The following is a 14,980-nucleotide window of genomic DNA, read 5'->3' on the forward strand; positions in this document are numbered from 1 at the left end:
TGGGTGTTTATGGGCCGTGCTGGGAAACGGGGTTAGAATGGTTAGGTGGGTGTTTATGGGCCGTGCTGGGAAACGGGGTTAGAATGGTTCGGGGGCTGTTTATGGGCCGTGCTGGGAAACGGGGTTAGAATGGTTAGGTGGCTGTTCAGGGGCCGTGCTGGGAAACGGGGTTAGAATGGTTAGGTGGCTGTTTATGGTCCGTGCTGGGAAACGGGGTTAGAATGGTTAGGTGGCTGTTTATGGGCCGTGCTGGGAAACGGGGTTAGAATGGTGAGGTGGCTGTTTATGGGCCGTGCTGGGAAACGGGGTTAGAATGGTTAGGGGGCTGTTTATGGGCCGTGCTGGGAAACGGGGTTAGAATGGTTAGGTGGCTGTTTATGGGCCGTGCTGGGAAACGTGGTTAGAATGGTTAGGTGGGTGTTTATGGGCCGTGCTGGGAAACGGGGTTAGAATGGTTAGGTGGGTGTTTAGGGGCCGTGCTGGGAAACAGGGTTAGAATGGTTAGGTGGGTGTTTATGGGCCGTGCTGGGAAACGGGGTTAGAATGGTTAGGTGGCTGTTTATGGGCCGTGCTGGGAACCGGGGTTAGAATGGTTAGGTGGGTGTTTATGGGCCGTGCTGGGAAACGGGGTTAGAATGGTTAGGGGGCTGTTTATGGGCCGTGCTGGGAAACGGGGTTAGAATGGTTAGGTGGGTGTTTATGGGCCGTGCTGGGAAACGGGGTTAGAATGGTTAGGTGGCTGTTCATGGGCCGTGCTGGGAAACGGGGTTAGAATGGTTAGGTGGGTGTTTATGGGCCATGCTGGGAAACGGGGTTAGAATGGTTAGGTGGGTGTTTATGGGCCGTGCTGGGAAACGGGGTTAGAATGGTTAGGTGGGTGTTTATGGGGCGTGCTGGGAAACGGGGTTAGAATGGTTAGGTGGCTGTTTATGGGCCGTGCTGGGAAACGGGGTTAGAATGGTTAGGTGGGTGTTTATGGGCCGTGCTGGGAAACGGGGTTAGAATGGTTAGGTGACTGTTTATGGGCCGTGCTGGGAAACGGGGTTAGAATGGTTAGGTGGGTGTTTATGGGCCGTGCTGGGAAACGGGGTTAGAATGGTTAGGTGGGTGTTTATGGGCCGTGCTGGGAAACGGGGTTAGAATGGTTAGGTGGGTGTTTATGGGCCGTGCTGGGAAACGGGGTTAGAATGGTTAGGTGACTGTTTATGGGCCGTGCTGGGAAACGGGGTTAGAATGGTTAGGTGGCTGTTTATGGTCCGTGCTGGGAAACGGGGTTAGAATGGTTAGGTGGATGTTTATGGGCCGTGCTGGGAAACGGGGTTAGAATGGTTAGGTGGGTGTTTATGGGCCGTGCTGGGAAACGGGGTTAGAATGGTTAGGTAGCTGTTTATGGGCCGTGCTGGGAAACGGGGTTAGAATGGTTAGGGGGCTGTTTATGGGCCGTGCTGGGAAACGGGGTTAGAATGGTTAGGTGGCTGTTTATGGGCCGTGCTGGGAAACGGGGTTAGAATGGTTAGGTGGGTGTTTATGGGCCGTGCTGGGAAACGGGGTAAGAATGGTTAGGTGGGTGTTTAGGGGCCGTGCTGGGAAACGGGGTTAGAATGGTTAGGTGGGTGTTTATGGGCCGTGCTGGGAAACGGGGTTAGAATGGTTAGGTGGCTGTTTATGGGCCGTGCTGGGAAACGGGGTTAGAATGGTTAGGGGGCTGTTTATGGGCCGTGCTGGGAAACGGGGTTAGAATGGTTAGGTGACTGTTTATGGGTCGTGCTGGGAAACGGGGTTAGAATGGTTAGGTGGGTGTTTATGGGCCGTGCTGGGAAACGGGGTTAGAATGGTTAGGTGGGTGTTTATGGGCCGTGCTGGGAAACGGGGTTAGAATGGTTAGGTGGGTGTTTATGCGCCGTGCTGGGAAACGGGGTTAGAATGGTTAGGTGGGTGTTTATGGGCCGTGCTGGGAAACGGGGTTAGAATGGTTAGGTGGGTGTTTATGGGCCGTGCTGGGAAACGGGGTTAGAATGGTTAGGTGGGTGTTTATGGGCCGTGCTGGGAAACGGGGTTAGAATGGTTAGGGGGCTGTTTATGGGCTGTGCTGGGAAACGGGGTTAGAATGGTTAGGTGGCTGTTTATAGGCCGTGCTGGGAAACGGGGTTAGAATGGTTAGGTGGGTGTTTATGAGCCGTGCTGGGAAACGGGGTTAGAATGGTTAGGTGGCTGTTTATGGTCCGTGCTGGGAAACGGGGTTAGAATGGTTAGGTGGCTGTTTATGGGCCGTGCTGGGAAACGGGGTTAGAATGGTTAGGTGGGTGTTTATGGGCCGTGCTGGGAAACTGGGTTAGAATGGTTAGGTGGGTGTTTATGGGCCGTGCTGGGAAACGGGGTTAGAATGGTTAGGTGGGTGTTTATGGGCCGTGCTGGGAAACTGGGTTAGAATGGTTAGGTGGGTGTTTATGGGCCGTGCTGGGAAACGGGGTTAGAATGGTTAGGTGGGTGTTCATGGGCCGCGCTGGGAAACGGGGTTAGAATGGTTAGGTGGGTGTTTATGGGCCGTGCTGGGAAACGGGGTTAGAATGGTTAGGTGACTGTTTATGGGCCGTGCTGGGAAACGGGGTTAGAATGGTTAGGTGGCTGTTTATGGGCCGTGCTGGGAAACGGGGTTAGAATGGTTAGGTGGGTGTTTAGGGGCCGTGCTGGGAAACGGGGTTAGAATGGTTAGGTGGCTGTTTATGGGCCGTGCTGGGAAACGGGGTTAGAATGGTTAGGGGGCTGTTTATGGGCCGTGCTGGGAAACGGGGTTAGAATGGTTAGGGGGCTGTTTATGGGCCGTGCTGGGAAACGGGGTTAGAATGGTTAGGGGGCTGTTTATGGGCGGTGCTGGGAAACGGGGTTAGAATGGTTAGGGGGCTGTTTATGGGCCGTGCTGGGAAACGGGGTTAGAATGGTTAGGTGGGTGTTTATGGGCCGTGCTGGGAAACGGGGTTAGAATGGTTAGGGGGCTGTTTATGGGCCGTGCTGGGAAACGGGGTTAGAATGGTTAGGGGGCTGTGTATGGGCCGTGCTGGGAAACGGGGTTAGAATGGTTAGGTGGCTGTTTATGGGCCGTGCTGGGAAACAGGGTTAGAATGGTTAGGTGGGTGTTTATGGGCCGTGCTGGGAAACGGGGTTAGAATGGTTCGGTGAGTGTTTATGGGCCGTGCTGGGAAACGGGGTTAGAATGGTTAGGTGGCTGTTTATGGGCCGTGCTGGGAAACGGGGTTAGAATGGTTAGGTGGCTGTTTATGGGCCGTGCTGGGAAACGGGGATAGAATGGTTAGGTGGCTGTTTATGGGTCGTGCTGGGAAACGGGGTTAGAATGGTTAGGGGGCTGTTTATGGTCCGTGCTGGGAAACGGGGTTAGAATGGTTAGGTGGCTGTTTATGGGCCGTGCTGGGAAACAGGGTTAGAATGGTTAGGTGGCTGTTTATGGGTCGTGCTGGGAAACGGGGTTAGAATGGTTAGGGGGCTGTTTATGGGCCATGCTGGGAAACGGGGTTAGAATGGTTAGGGGGCTGTTTATGGGCCGTGCTGGGAAACGGGGTTAGAATGGTTAGCTGGGTGTTTATGGGCCGTGCTGGGAAACGGGGTTAGAATGGTTAGGTGGGTGTTTATGGGCCGTGCTGGGAAACGGGGTTAGAATGGTTAGGTGGGTGTTTATGGGCCGTGCTGGGAAACGGGGTAAGAATGGTTAGGTGACTGTTTATGGTCCGTGCTGGGAAACGGGGTTAGAATGGTTAGGTGGGTGTTTATGGGCCGTGCTGGGAAACGGGGTTAGAATGGTTAGGTGGGTGTTTATGGGCCGTGCTGGGAAACGGGGTTAGAATGGTTAGGTGGCTGTTTCTGGGCCGTGCTGGGAAACGTGGTTAGAATGGTTAGGTGGGTGTTTATGGGCCGTGCTGGGAAACGGGGTTAGAATGGTTAGGTGGCTGTTTATGGGCCGTGCTGGGAAACGGGGTTAGAATGGTTAGGGGGCTGTTTAGGGGCCGTGCTGGGAAACGGGGTTAGAATGGTTAGGTGGCTGTTTATGGGCCGTGCTGGGAAACGGGGTTAGAATGGTTAGGTGGGTGTTTATGGGCCGTGCTGGGAAACGGGGTTAGAATGGTTAGGTGGGTGTTTATGGGCTGTGCTGGGAAACGGGGTTAGAATGGTTAGGCGGGTGTTTATGGGCCGTGCTGGGAAACGGGGTTTGAATGGTTAGGTGGCTGTTTATGGGCCGTGCTGGGAAACGGGGTTAGAATGGTTAGGTGGGTGTTTATGGGCCGTGCTGGGAAACGGGGTTAGAATGGTTAGGTGGCTATTTATGGGCTGTGGTGGGAAACGGGGTTAGAATGGTTAGGTGGGTGTTTATGGGCCGTGCTGGGAAACGGGGTTAGAATGGTTCGGTGGCTGTTTATGGGCTGTGCTGGGAAACGGGGTTAGAATGGTTAGGTGGGTGTTTAGGGGCCGTGCTGGGAAACGGGGTTAGAATGGTTAGGTGGTTGTTTATGGGCCGTGCTGGGAAACGGGGTTAGAATGGTTAGGTGGCTGTTTATGGTCCGTGCTGGGAAACGCGGTTAGAATGGTTAGGTGGCCGTTTATGGGCCGTGCTGGGAAACGGGGTTAGAATGGTTAGGTGACTGTTTATGGGCCGTGCTGGGAAACGGGGTTAGAATGGTTAGGTGACTGTTTATGGGCCGTGCTGGGAAACGGGGTTAGAATGGTTAGGTGTGTGTTTATGGGCCGTGCTGGGAAACGGGGTTAGAATGGTTAGGTGGGTGTTTATGGGCCGTGCTGGGAAACGGGGTTAGAATGGTTAGGTGGGTGTTTATGGGCCGTGCTGGGAAACGGGGTTAGAATGGTTAGGGGGCTGTTTATGGGCCGTGCTGGGAAACGGGGTTAGAATGGTGAGGTGACTGTTTATGGGCCGTGCTGGGAAACGGGGTTAGAATGGTTAGGGGGCTGTTTATGGGCCGTGCTGGGAAACGGGGTTAGAATGGTTATGTGGGTGTTTATGGGCCGTGCTGGGAAACGGGGTTAGAATGGTTAGGTGGCTGTTTATGGGCCGTGCTGGGAAACGGGGTTAGAATGGTTAGGTGGGTGTTTATGGGCCCTGCTGGGAAACGGGGTTAGAATGGTTAGCTGGGTGTTTATGGGCCGTGCTGGGAAACGGGGTTAGAATGGTTAGGTGGCTGTTTATGGGCCGTGCTGGGAAACGGGGTTAGAATGGTTAGGTGGGTGTTTATGGGCCGTGCTGGGAAACGGGGTTAGAATGCTTAGGGGGCTGTTTAGAGTCCGTGCTGGGAAACGGGGTTAGAATGGTTAGGTGGGTGTTTATGGGCCGTGCTGGGAAACGGGGTTAGAATGGTTAGCTGGGTGTTTATGGGCCGTGCTGGGAAACGGGGTTAGAATGGTTAGGTGGCTGTTTATAGGCCGTGCTGGGAAACGGGGTCAGAATGGTTAGGTGCCTGTTTATGGGCCGTGCTGGGAAACGGGGTTAGAATGGTTAGGTGGGTGTTTATGGGCCGTGCTGGGAAACGGGGTTAGAATGGTTAGGTGGCTGTTCATGGGCCGTGCTGGGAAACGGGGTTAGAATGGTTAGGTGGGTGTTTATGGGCCGTGCTGGGAAACGGGGTTAGAATGGTTAGGGGGCTGTTTAGAGTCCGTGCTGGGAAACGGGGTTAGAATGGTTAGGTGCCTGTTTATGGGCCGTGCTGGGAAACGGGGTTAGAATGGTTAGGTGGGTGTTTATGGGCCGTGCTGGGAAACGGGGTTAGAATGGTTAGGTGACTGTTTATGGGCCGTGCTGGGAAACGGGGTTAGAATGGTTAGGTGGGTGTTTATGGGCCGTGCTGGGAAACGGGGTTAGAATGGTTAGGTGGGTGTTTATGGGCCGTGCTGGGAAACGGGGTTAGAATGGTTAGGTGGCTGTTTAGGGGCCGTGCTGGGAAACGGGGTTAGAATGGTTAGGTGACTATTTATAGGCCGTGCTGGGAAACGGGGTTAGAATGGTTAGGTGGGTGTTTATGGGCCGTGCTGGGAAACGGGGTTAGAATGGTTAGGTGGCTGTTTATGGTCCGTGCTGGGAAACGGGGTTAGAATGGTTAGGTGGGTGTTTATGGGCCGTGCTGGGAAACGGGGTTAGAATGGTTAGGTGGCTGTTTATGGGCCGTGCTGGGAAACGGGGTTAGAATGGTTAGGTGACTGTTTATGGGCCGTGCTGGGAAACGGGGTTAGAATGGTTAGGTGGCTGTTTATGGGCCGTGCTGGGAAACGGGGTTAGAATGGTTAGGTGGGTGTTTATGGGCCGTGCTGGGAAACGGGGTTAGAATGGTTAGGTGGGTGTTTATGGGTCGTGCTGGGAAACGGGGTTAGAATGGTTAGGTGGCTGTTTATGGGCCGTGCTGGGAAACGGGGTTAGAATGGTTAGGTGGCTGTTTATGGGCTGTGCTGGGAAACGGGGTTAGAATGGTTAGGTGGGTGTTTATGGGCCGTGCTGGGAAACGGGGTTAGAATGGTTAGGTGGCTGTTTATGGGCCGTGCTGGGAAACGGGGTTAGAATGGTTAGGTGGGTGTTTATGGGCCGTGCTGGGAAACGGGGTTAGAATGGTTAGGTGACTGTTTATGGGCCGTGCTGGGAAACGGGGTTAGAATGGTTAGGTGGCTGTTTATGGGCCGTGCTGGGAAACGGGGTTCGAATGGTTAGGTGGGTGTTTAGGGGCCGTGCTGGGAAACGGGGTTAGAATGGTAAGGTAGCTGTTTATGGGCCGTGCTGGGAAACGGGGTTAGAGTGGTTAGTGGGCTGTTTAGGGTCCGTGCTGGGAAACGGGGTTAGAATGGTTAGGTGGGTGTTTATGGGCCGTGCTGGGAAACGGGGTTAGAATGGTTAGGTGGGTGTTTATGGGCCGTGCTGGGAAACGGGGTTAGAATGGTTAGGTGGGTGTTTATGCGCCGTGCTGGGAAACGGGGTTAGAATGGTTAGGTAGCTGTTTATGGGCCGTGCTGGGAAACGGGGTTAGAATGGTTAGGTGGGTGTTTATGGGCCGTGCTGGGAAACGGGGTTAGAATGGTTAGGTGACTGTTTATGGGCCGTGCTGGGAAACGGGGTTAGAATGGTTAGGTGGCTGTTTATGGGCCGTGCTGGGAAACGGGGTTAGAATGGTTACGGGGCTGTTTAGGGGCCGTGCTGGGAAACGGGGTTAGAATGGTAAGGTAGCTGTTTATGGGCCGTGCTGGGAAACGGGGTTAGAATGGTTAGGGGGCTGTTTAGGGTCCGTGCTGGGAAACGGGGTTAGAATGGTTAGGTGGGTGTTTATGGGCCGTGCTGGGAAACGGGGTTAGAATGGTTAGGTGGGTGTTTATGGTCCGTGCTGGGAAACGGGGTTAGAATGGTTAGGTGGGTGTTTATGGGCCGTGCTGGGAAACGGGGTTAGAATGGTTAGGGGGCTGTTTATGGGCCGTGCTGGGAAACGGGGTTAGAATGGTTAGGTGGGTGTTTATGGGCCGTGCTGGGAAACGGGGTTAGAATGGTTAGGTGGGTGTTTATGGGCCGTGCTGGGAAACGGGGTTAGAATGGTTAGGGGGCTGTTTATGGGCCGTGCTGGGAAACGGGGTTAGAATGGTTAGGTGGGTGTTTATGGGCCGTGCTGGGAAACGGGGTTAGAATGGTTAGGTGGGTGTTTAGAAGCCGTGCTGGGAAACGGGGTTAGAATGGTTAGGTGGCTGTTTATGGGCCGTGCTGGGAAACGGGGTTAGAATGGTTAGGGGGCTGTTTATGGGCCGTGCTGGGAAACGGGGTTAGAATGGTTAGGTGGGTGTTTATGGGCCGTGCTGGGAAACGGGGTTAGGATGGTTAGGGGGCTGTTTATGGGCCGTGCTGGGAAACGGGGTTAGAATGGTTAGGTGGCTGTTTATGGGCCGTGCTGGGAAACGGGGTTAGAATGGTTAGGTGGCTGTTTATGGGCCGTGCTGGGAAACGTGGTTAGAATGGTTAGGTGGGTGTTTATGGGCCGTGCTGGGAAACGGGGTTAGAATGGTTAGGTGGGTGTTTATGGGCCGTGCTGGGAAACGGGGTTAGAATGGTTAGGTGGGTGTTTATGGGCCGTGCTGGGAAACGCGGTTAGAATGGTTAGGTGGCTGTTTATGGGCCGTGCTGGGAAACGGGGTTAGAATGGTTAGGTGGCTGTTTATGGGCCGTGCTGGGAAACGGGGTTAGAATGGTTAGGTGGCTGTTTATGGGCTGTGCTGGGAAACGGGGTTAGAATGGTTAGGGGGCTGTTTATGGGCCGTGCTGGGAAACGGGGTTAGAATGGTTAGGTGGCTGTTTATGGTCCGTGCTGGGAAACGGGGTTAGAATGGTTAGGTGGCTGTTTATGGGCCGCGCTGGGAAACGGGGTTAGAATGGTTAGGTGACTGTTTATGGGCCGTGCTGGGAAACGGGGTTAGAATGGTTAGGTGTGTGTTTATGGTCCGTGCTGGGAAACGGGGTTAGAATGGTTAGGTGACTGTTTATGGGCCGTGCTGGGAAACGGGGTTAGAATGGTTAGGTGGGTGTTTATGGGCCGTGCTGGGAAACGGGGTTAGAATGGTTAGGTGGGTGTTTAGGGGCCGTGCTGGGAAACGGGGTTGGAATGGTTAGGTGGGTGTTTATGGGCCGTGCTGGGAAACGGGGTTAGAATGGTTAGGTGGGTGTTTATGGGCCATGCTGGGAAACGGGGTTAGAATGGTTAGGTGGATGTTTATGGGCCGTGCTGGGAAACGGGGTTAGAATGGTTAGGGGGCTGTTTATGGGCCGTGCTGGGAAACGGGGTTAGAATGGTTAGGTGGATGTTTATGGGCCGTGCTGGGAAACGTGGTTAGAATGGTTAGGGGGCTGTTTATGGGCCGTGCTGGGAAACGGGGTTAGAATGGTTAGGGGGCTGTTTATGGGCCGTGCTGGGAAACGGGGTTAGAATGGTTAGGTGGCTGTTTATGGGCCGTGCTGGGAAACGGGGTTAGAATGGTTAGGTGGGTGTTTATGGGCCGTGCTGGGAAACGGAGTTAGAATGGTTAGGTGACTGTTTATGGGCCGTGCTGGGAAATGGGGTTAGAATGGTTAGGTGGCTGTTTATGGGCCGTGCTGGGAAATGGGGTTAGAATGGTTAGGGGGCTGTTTATGGGCCGTGCTGGGAAACGGGGTTAGAATGGTTAGGTGGGTGTTTATGGGCCGTGCTGGGAAACGGGGTTAGAATGGTTAGGTGGGTGTTTATGGGCCGTGCTGGGAAATGGGGTTAGAATGGTTAGGTGGCTGTTTATGGGCCGTGCTGGGAAACGGGGTTAGAATGGTTAGGTGGCTGTTTATGGGCCGTGCTGGGAAACGGGGTTAGAATGGTTAGGTGGCTGTTTATGGTCCGTGCTGGGAAACGGGGTTAGAATGGTTAGGTGGGTGTTTATGGGCCGTGCTGGGAAACGGGGTTAGAATGGTTAGGTGGGTGTTCATGGGCCGTGCTGGGAAACGGGGTTAGAATGGTTAAGTGGCTGTTTATGGGCCGTGCTGGGAAACGGGGTTAGAATGGTTAGGTGGGTGTTTATGGGCCGTGCTGGGAAACAGGGTTAGAATGGTTAGGTGGGTGTTAATGGGCCGTGCTGGGAAACGGGGTTAGAATGGTTAGGTGGCTGTTTATGGGCCGTGCTGGGAAACGGGGTTAGAATGGTTAGGTGGCTGTTTATGGGCCGTGCTGGGAAACATGGTTAGAATGGTTAGGTGGCTGTTTATGGGCCGTGCTGGGAAACGGGGTTAGAATGGTTAGGTGGCTGTTTATGGGCCGTGCTGGGAAACGCGGTTAGAATGGTTAGGTGGGTGTTTATGTGTCGTGCTGGGAAACGGGGTTAGAATGGTTAGGGGGCTGTTTATGGGCCGTGCTGGGAAACGGGGTTAGAATGGTTAGGTGGGTGTTCATTGTCCGTGCTGGGAAACGGGGTTAGAATGGTTAGGTGGCTGTTTATGGGCCGTGCTGGGAAACGGGGTTAGAATGGTTAGGTGGGTGTTTATGGGCCGTGCTGGGAAACGGGGTTAGAATGGTTAGGTGGCTGTTTATGGGTCGTGCTGGGAAACGGGGTTAGAATGGTTAGGGGGCTGTTTATGGGCCGTGCTGGGAAACGGGGTTAGAATGGTTAGGGGGCTGTTTATGGACCGTGCTGGGAAACGGGGTTAGAATGGTTAGGTGCCTGTTTATGGGCCGTGCTGGGAAACGGGGTTAGAATGGTTAGGTGGGTGTTTATGGGCCGTGCTGGGAAACGGGGTTAGAATGGTTAGGTGGGTGTTTATGGGCCGTGCTGGGAAACGGGGTTAGAATGGTTAGGTGGCTGTTTCTGGGCCGTGCTGGGAAACGTGGTTAGAATGGTTAGGTGGGAGTTTATGGTCCGTGCTGGGAAACGGGGTTAGAATGGTTATGTGGGTGTTTATGGGCCGTGCTGGGAAACGGGGTTAGAATGGTTAGGTGGGTGTTTATGGGCCGTGCTGGGAAACGGGGTTAGAATGGTTAGGTGGGTGTTTATGGGCCGTGCTGGGAAACGGGGTTAGAATGGTTAGGTGGCTGTTTATGGGCCGTGCTGGGAAACGGGGTTAGAATGGTTAGGTGGCTGTTTATGGGCCGTGCTGGGAAACGGGGTTAGAATGGTTAGGTGACTGTTTATGGGCCGTGCTGGGAAACGGGGTTAGAATGGTTAGGTGGGTGTTTATGTGCCGTGCTGGGAAACGGGGTTAGAATGGTTAGGGGGCTGTTTAGAGTCCGTGCTGGGAAACGGGGTTAGAATGGTTAGGTGGGTGTTTATGGGCAGTGCTGGGAAACGGGGTTACAATGGTTAGGTGGGTGTTTATGGGCCGTGCTGAGAAACGGGGTTAGAATGGTTAGGTGGCTGTTTATAGGCCGTGCTGGGAAACGGGGTCAGAATGGTTAGGTGGGTGTTTATGGGCCGTGCTGGGAAACGGGGTTAGAATGGTTAGGTGGCTGTTTATGGGCCGTGCTGGGAAACGGGGTTAGAATGGTTAGGTGGCTGTTTATGGGCCGTGCTGGGAAACGGGGTTAGAATGGTTAGGTGGATGTTTATGGGCCGTGCTGGGAAACGGGGTTAGAATGGTTAGGTGACTGTTTCTGGGCCGTGCTGGGAAACGGGGTTAGAATGGTTAGGGGGCTGTTTATGGGCCGTGCTGGGAAACGGGGTTAGAATGGTTAGGTGGGTGTTTATGGGCCGTGCTGGGAAACGGGGTTAGAATGGTTAGGTGACTGTTTATGGGCCGTGCTGGGAAACAGGGTTAGAATGGTTAGGTGGCTGTTTATGGGCCGTGCTGGGAAACGGGGTTAGAATGGTTAGGTGACTGTTTATGGGCCGTGCTGGGAAACGGGGTTAGAATGGTTAGGTGGGTGTTTCTGGGCCGTGCTGGGAAACGGGGTTAGAATGGTTAGGTGGCTGTTTAGGGTCCGTGCTGGGAAACGGGGTTAGAATGGTTAGGTGGGTGTTTATGGGCCGTGCTGGGAAACGGGGTTAGAATGGTTAGGTGGCTGTTTATGGGCCGTGCTGGGAAACGGGGTTAGAATGGTTAGGGGGCTGTTTATGGGCCGTGCTGGGAAACGGGGTTAGAATGGTTAGGTGGCTGTTTATGGGCCGTGCTGGGAAACGGGGTTAGAATGGTTAGGTAGCTGTTTAGGGGCCGTACTGGGAAACGGGGTTAGAATGGTTAGGTGGGTGTTTATGGGCCGTGCTGGGAAACGGGGTTAGAATGGTTAGGTGGGTGTTTCGGGGCCGTGCTGGGAAACGGGGTTAGAATGGTTAGGTGGCTGTTTATGGGCCGTGCTGGGAAACGGGGTTAGAATGGTTAGGTGGGTGTTTATGGGCCGTGCTGGGAAACGGGGTTAGAATGGTTAGGGGGCTGTTTATGGGCCGTGCTGGGAAACGGGGTTAGAATGGTTAGGGGGCTGTTTAGGGGCCGTGCTGGGAAACGGGGTTAGAATGGTAACGTAGCTGTTTAGGGGCCGTGCTGGGAAACGGGGTTAGAATGGTTTGGTGGGTGTTTATGGGCCGTGCTGGGAAACGGGGTTAGAATGGTTAGGGGGCTGTTTAGGGGCCGTGCTGGGAAACGGGGTTAGAATGGTTAGGTGGGTGTTTATGGGCCGTGCTGGGAAACGGGGTTAGAATGGTTAGGTGGCTGTTTAGGGTCCGTGCTGGGAAACGGGGTTAGAATGGTTAGGTGGGTGTTTATGGGCCGTGCTGGGAAACGGGGTTAGAATGGTTAGGTGGGTGTTTATGGGCCGTGCTGGGAAACGGGGTTAGAATGGTTAGGTGGCTGTTTATGGGCCGTGCTGGGAAACGGGGTTAGAATGGTTAGGTGGGTGTTTATGGGCCGTGCTGGGAAACGGGGTTAGAATGGTTAGGTGGCTGTTTATGGGCCGTGCTGGGAAACGGGGTTAGAATGGTTAGGTGGGTGTTTATGGGCCGTGCTGGGAAACGGGGTTAGAATGGTTAGGTGGGTGTTTATGGGCCGTGCTGGGAAACGGGGTTAGAATGGTTAGGTGGGTGTTTATGGGCCGTGCTGGGAAACGGGGTTAGAATGGTTAGGTGTGTGTTTATGGGCCGTGCTGGGAAACGGGGTTAGAATGGTTAGGGGGCTGTTTATGGGCCGTGCTGGGAAACGGGGTTAGAATGGTTAGGTGGCTGTTTATGGGCCGTGCTGGGAAACGGGGTTAGAATGGTTAGGTGGGTGTTTATGGGCCGTGCTGGGAAACGGGGTTAGAATGGTTAGGGGGCTGTTTATGGGCCGTGCTGGGAAACGGGGTTAGAATGGTTAGGGGGCTGTTTATGGGCCGTGCTGGGAAACGGGGTTAGAATGGTTAGGTGGGTGTTTATGGGCCGTGCTGGGAAACGGGGTTAGAATGGTAAGGTAGCTGTTTAGGGGCCGTGCTGGGAAACGGGGTTAGAATGGTTTGGTGGGTGTTTATGGGCCGTGCTGGGAAACGGGGTTAGAATGGTTAGGTGGGTGTTTATGGGCCGTGCTGGGAAACGGGGTTAGAATGGTTAGGTGGCTGTTTAGGGTCCGTGCTGGGAAACGGGGTTAGAATGGTTAGGTGGGTGTTTATGGGCCGTGCTGGGAAACGGGGTTAGAATGGTTAGGTGGCTGTTTATGGGCCGTGCTGGGAAACGGGGTTAGAATGGTTAGGGGGCTGTTTATGGTCCGTGCTGGGAAACGGGGTTAGAATGGTTAGGTGTGTGTTTATGGGCCGTGCTGGGAAACGGGGTTAGAATGGTTAGGTGGCTGTTTAGGGGCCGTGCTGGGAAACGGGGTTAGAATAGTTAGGTGGCTGTTTATGGGCCGTGCTGGGAAACGGGGTTAGAATGGTTAGGTGGCTGTTTATGGGCCGTGCTGGGAAACGGGGTTAGAATGGTTAGGTGGGTGTTTATGGGCCGTGCTGGGAAACGGGGTTAGAATGGTTAGGGGGCTGTTTATGGGCCGTGCTGGGAAACGGGGTTAGAATGGTTAGGGGGCTGTTTATGGGCCGTGCTGGGAAACGGGGTTAGAATGGTTAGGTGACTGTTTATGGGCCGTGCTGGGAAACGGGGTTAGAATGGTTAGGTGGGTGTTTATGGGCCATGCTGGGAAACGGGGTTAGAATGGTTAGGTGGGTGTTTATGGGCCATGCTGGGAAACGGGGTTAGAATGGTTAGGTGGATGTTTATGGGCCGTGCTGGGAAACGGGGTTAGAATGGTTAGGTGGGTGTTTATGGGCCGTGCTGGGAAACGGGGTTAGAATGGTTAGGTGGATGTTTATGGGCCATGCTGGGAAACGGGGTTAGAATGGTTAGGGGGCTGTTTATGGGCCGTGCTGGGAAACGGGGTTAGAATGGTTAGGTGGGTGTTTATGGGCCGTGCTGGGAAACGGGGTTAGAATGGTTAGGTGGCTGTTTATGGGCCGTGCTGGGAAACGGGGTTAGAATGGTTAGGGGGCTGTTTATGGGCCGTGCTGGGAAACGGGGTTAGAATGGTTAGGTGGGTGTTTATGGGCCGTGCTGGGAAACGGGGTTAGAATGGTTAGGTGGCTGTTTATGGGCCGTGCTGGGAAACGGGGTTAGAATGGTTAGGTGGCTGTTTATGGGCCGTGCTGGGAAACGGGGTTAGAATGGTTAGGTGGGTGTTTATGGGCCGTGCTGGGAAACGGGGTTAGAATGGTTAGGTGGGTGTTTATGGGCCGTGCTGGGAAACGGGGTTAGAATGGTTAGGTGGCTGTTTATGGGCCGTCCTCGGAAACGGGGTTAGAATGGTTAGGTGGGTGTTTATGGGCCGTGCTGGGAAACGGGGTTAGAATGGTTAGGGGGCTGTTTATGGGCCGTGCTGGGAAACGGGGTTAGAATGTTTAGGTGGGTGTTTATGGGCCGTGCTGGGAAACGGGGTTAGAATGGTTAGGTGGCTGTTTATGGGCCGTCCTGGGAAACGGGGTTAGAATGGTTAGGTGGGTGTTTATGGGCCGTGCTGGGAAACGGGGTTGGAATGGTTAGGTGGCTGTTTATGGGCCGTCCTGGGAAACAGGGTTAGAATGGTTAGGTGGGTGTTTATGGGCCGTGCTGGGAAACGGGGTTAGAATGGTTCGGTGGGTGTTTATGGGCCGTGCTGGGAAACGGGGTTAGAATGGTTAGGTGGGTGATTAGGGTCCGTGCTGGGAAACGGGGTTAGAATGGTTAGGGGGCTGTTTATGGGCCGTGCTGGGAAACGGGGTTAGAATGGTTAGGTGGGTGTTTATGGGCCGTGCTGGGAAACGGGGTTAGAATGGTTAGGTGGGTGTTTATGGGCCGTGCTGGGAAACGGGGTTAGAATGGTTAGGTGGCTGTTTATGGGCCGTGCTGGGAAACGGGGTTAGAATGGTTTGGTGGCTGTTTATGGGCCGTGCTGGGAAACGGGGTTAGAATGGTTAGGTGGGTGTTTATGGGCCGTGCTGGGAAACGG

The sequence above is a fragment of the Scyliorhinus torazame genome, chromosome 6, assembly GCF_047496885.1.
Source record: "Scyliorhinus torazame isolate Kashiwa2021f chromosome 6, sScyTor2.1, whole genome shotgun sequence".
In the NCBI taxonomy this organism is placed as follows: Eukaryota; Metazoa; Chordata; class Chondrichthyes; order Carcharhiniformes; family Scyliorhinidae; genus Scyliorhinus; species Scyliorhinus torazame.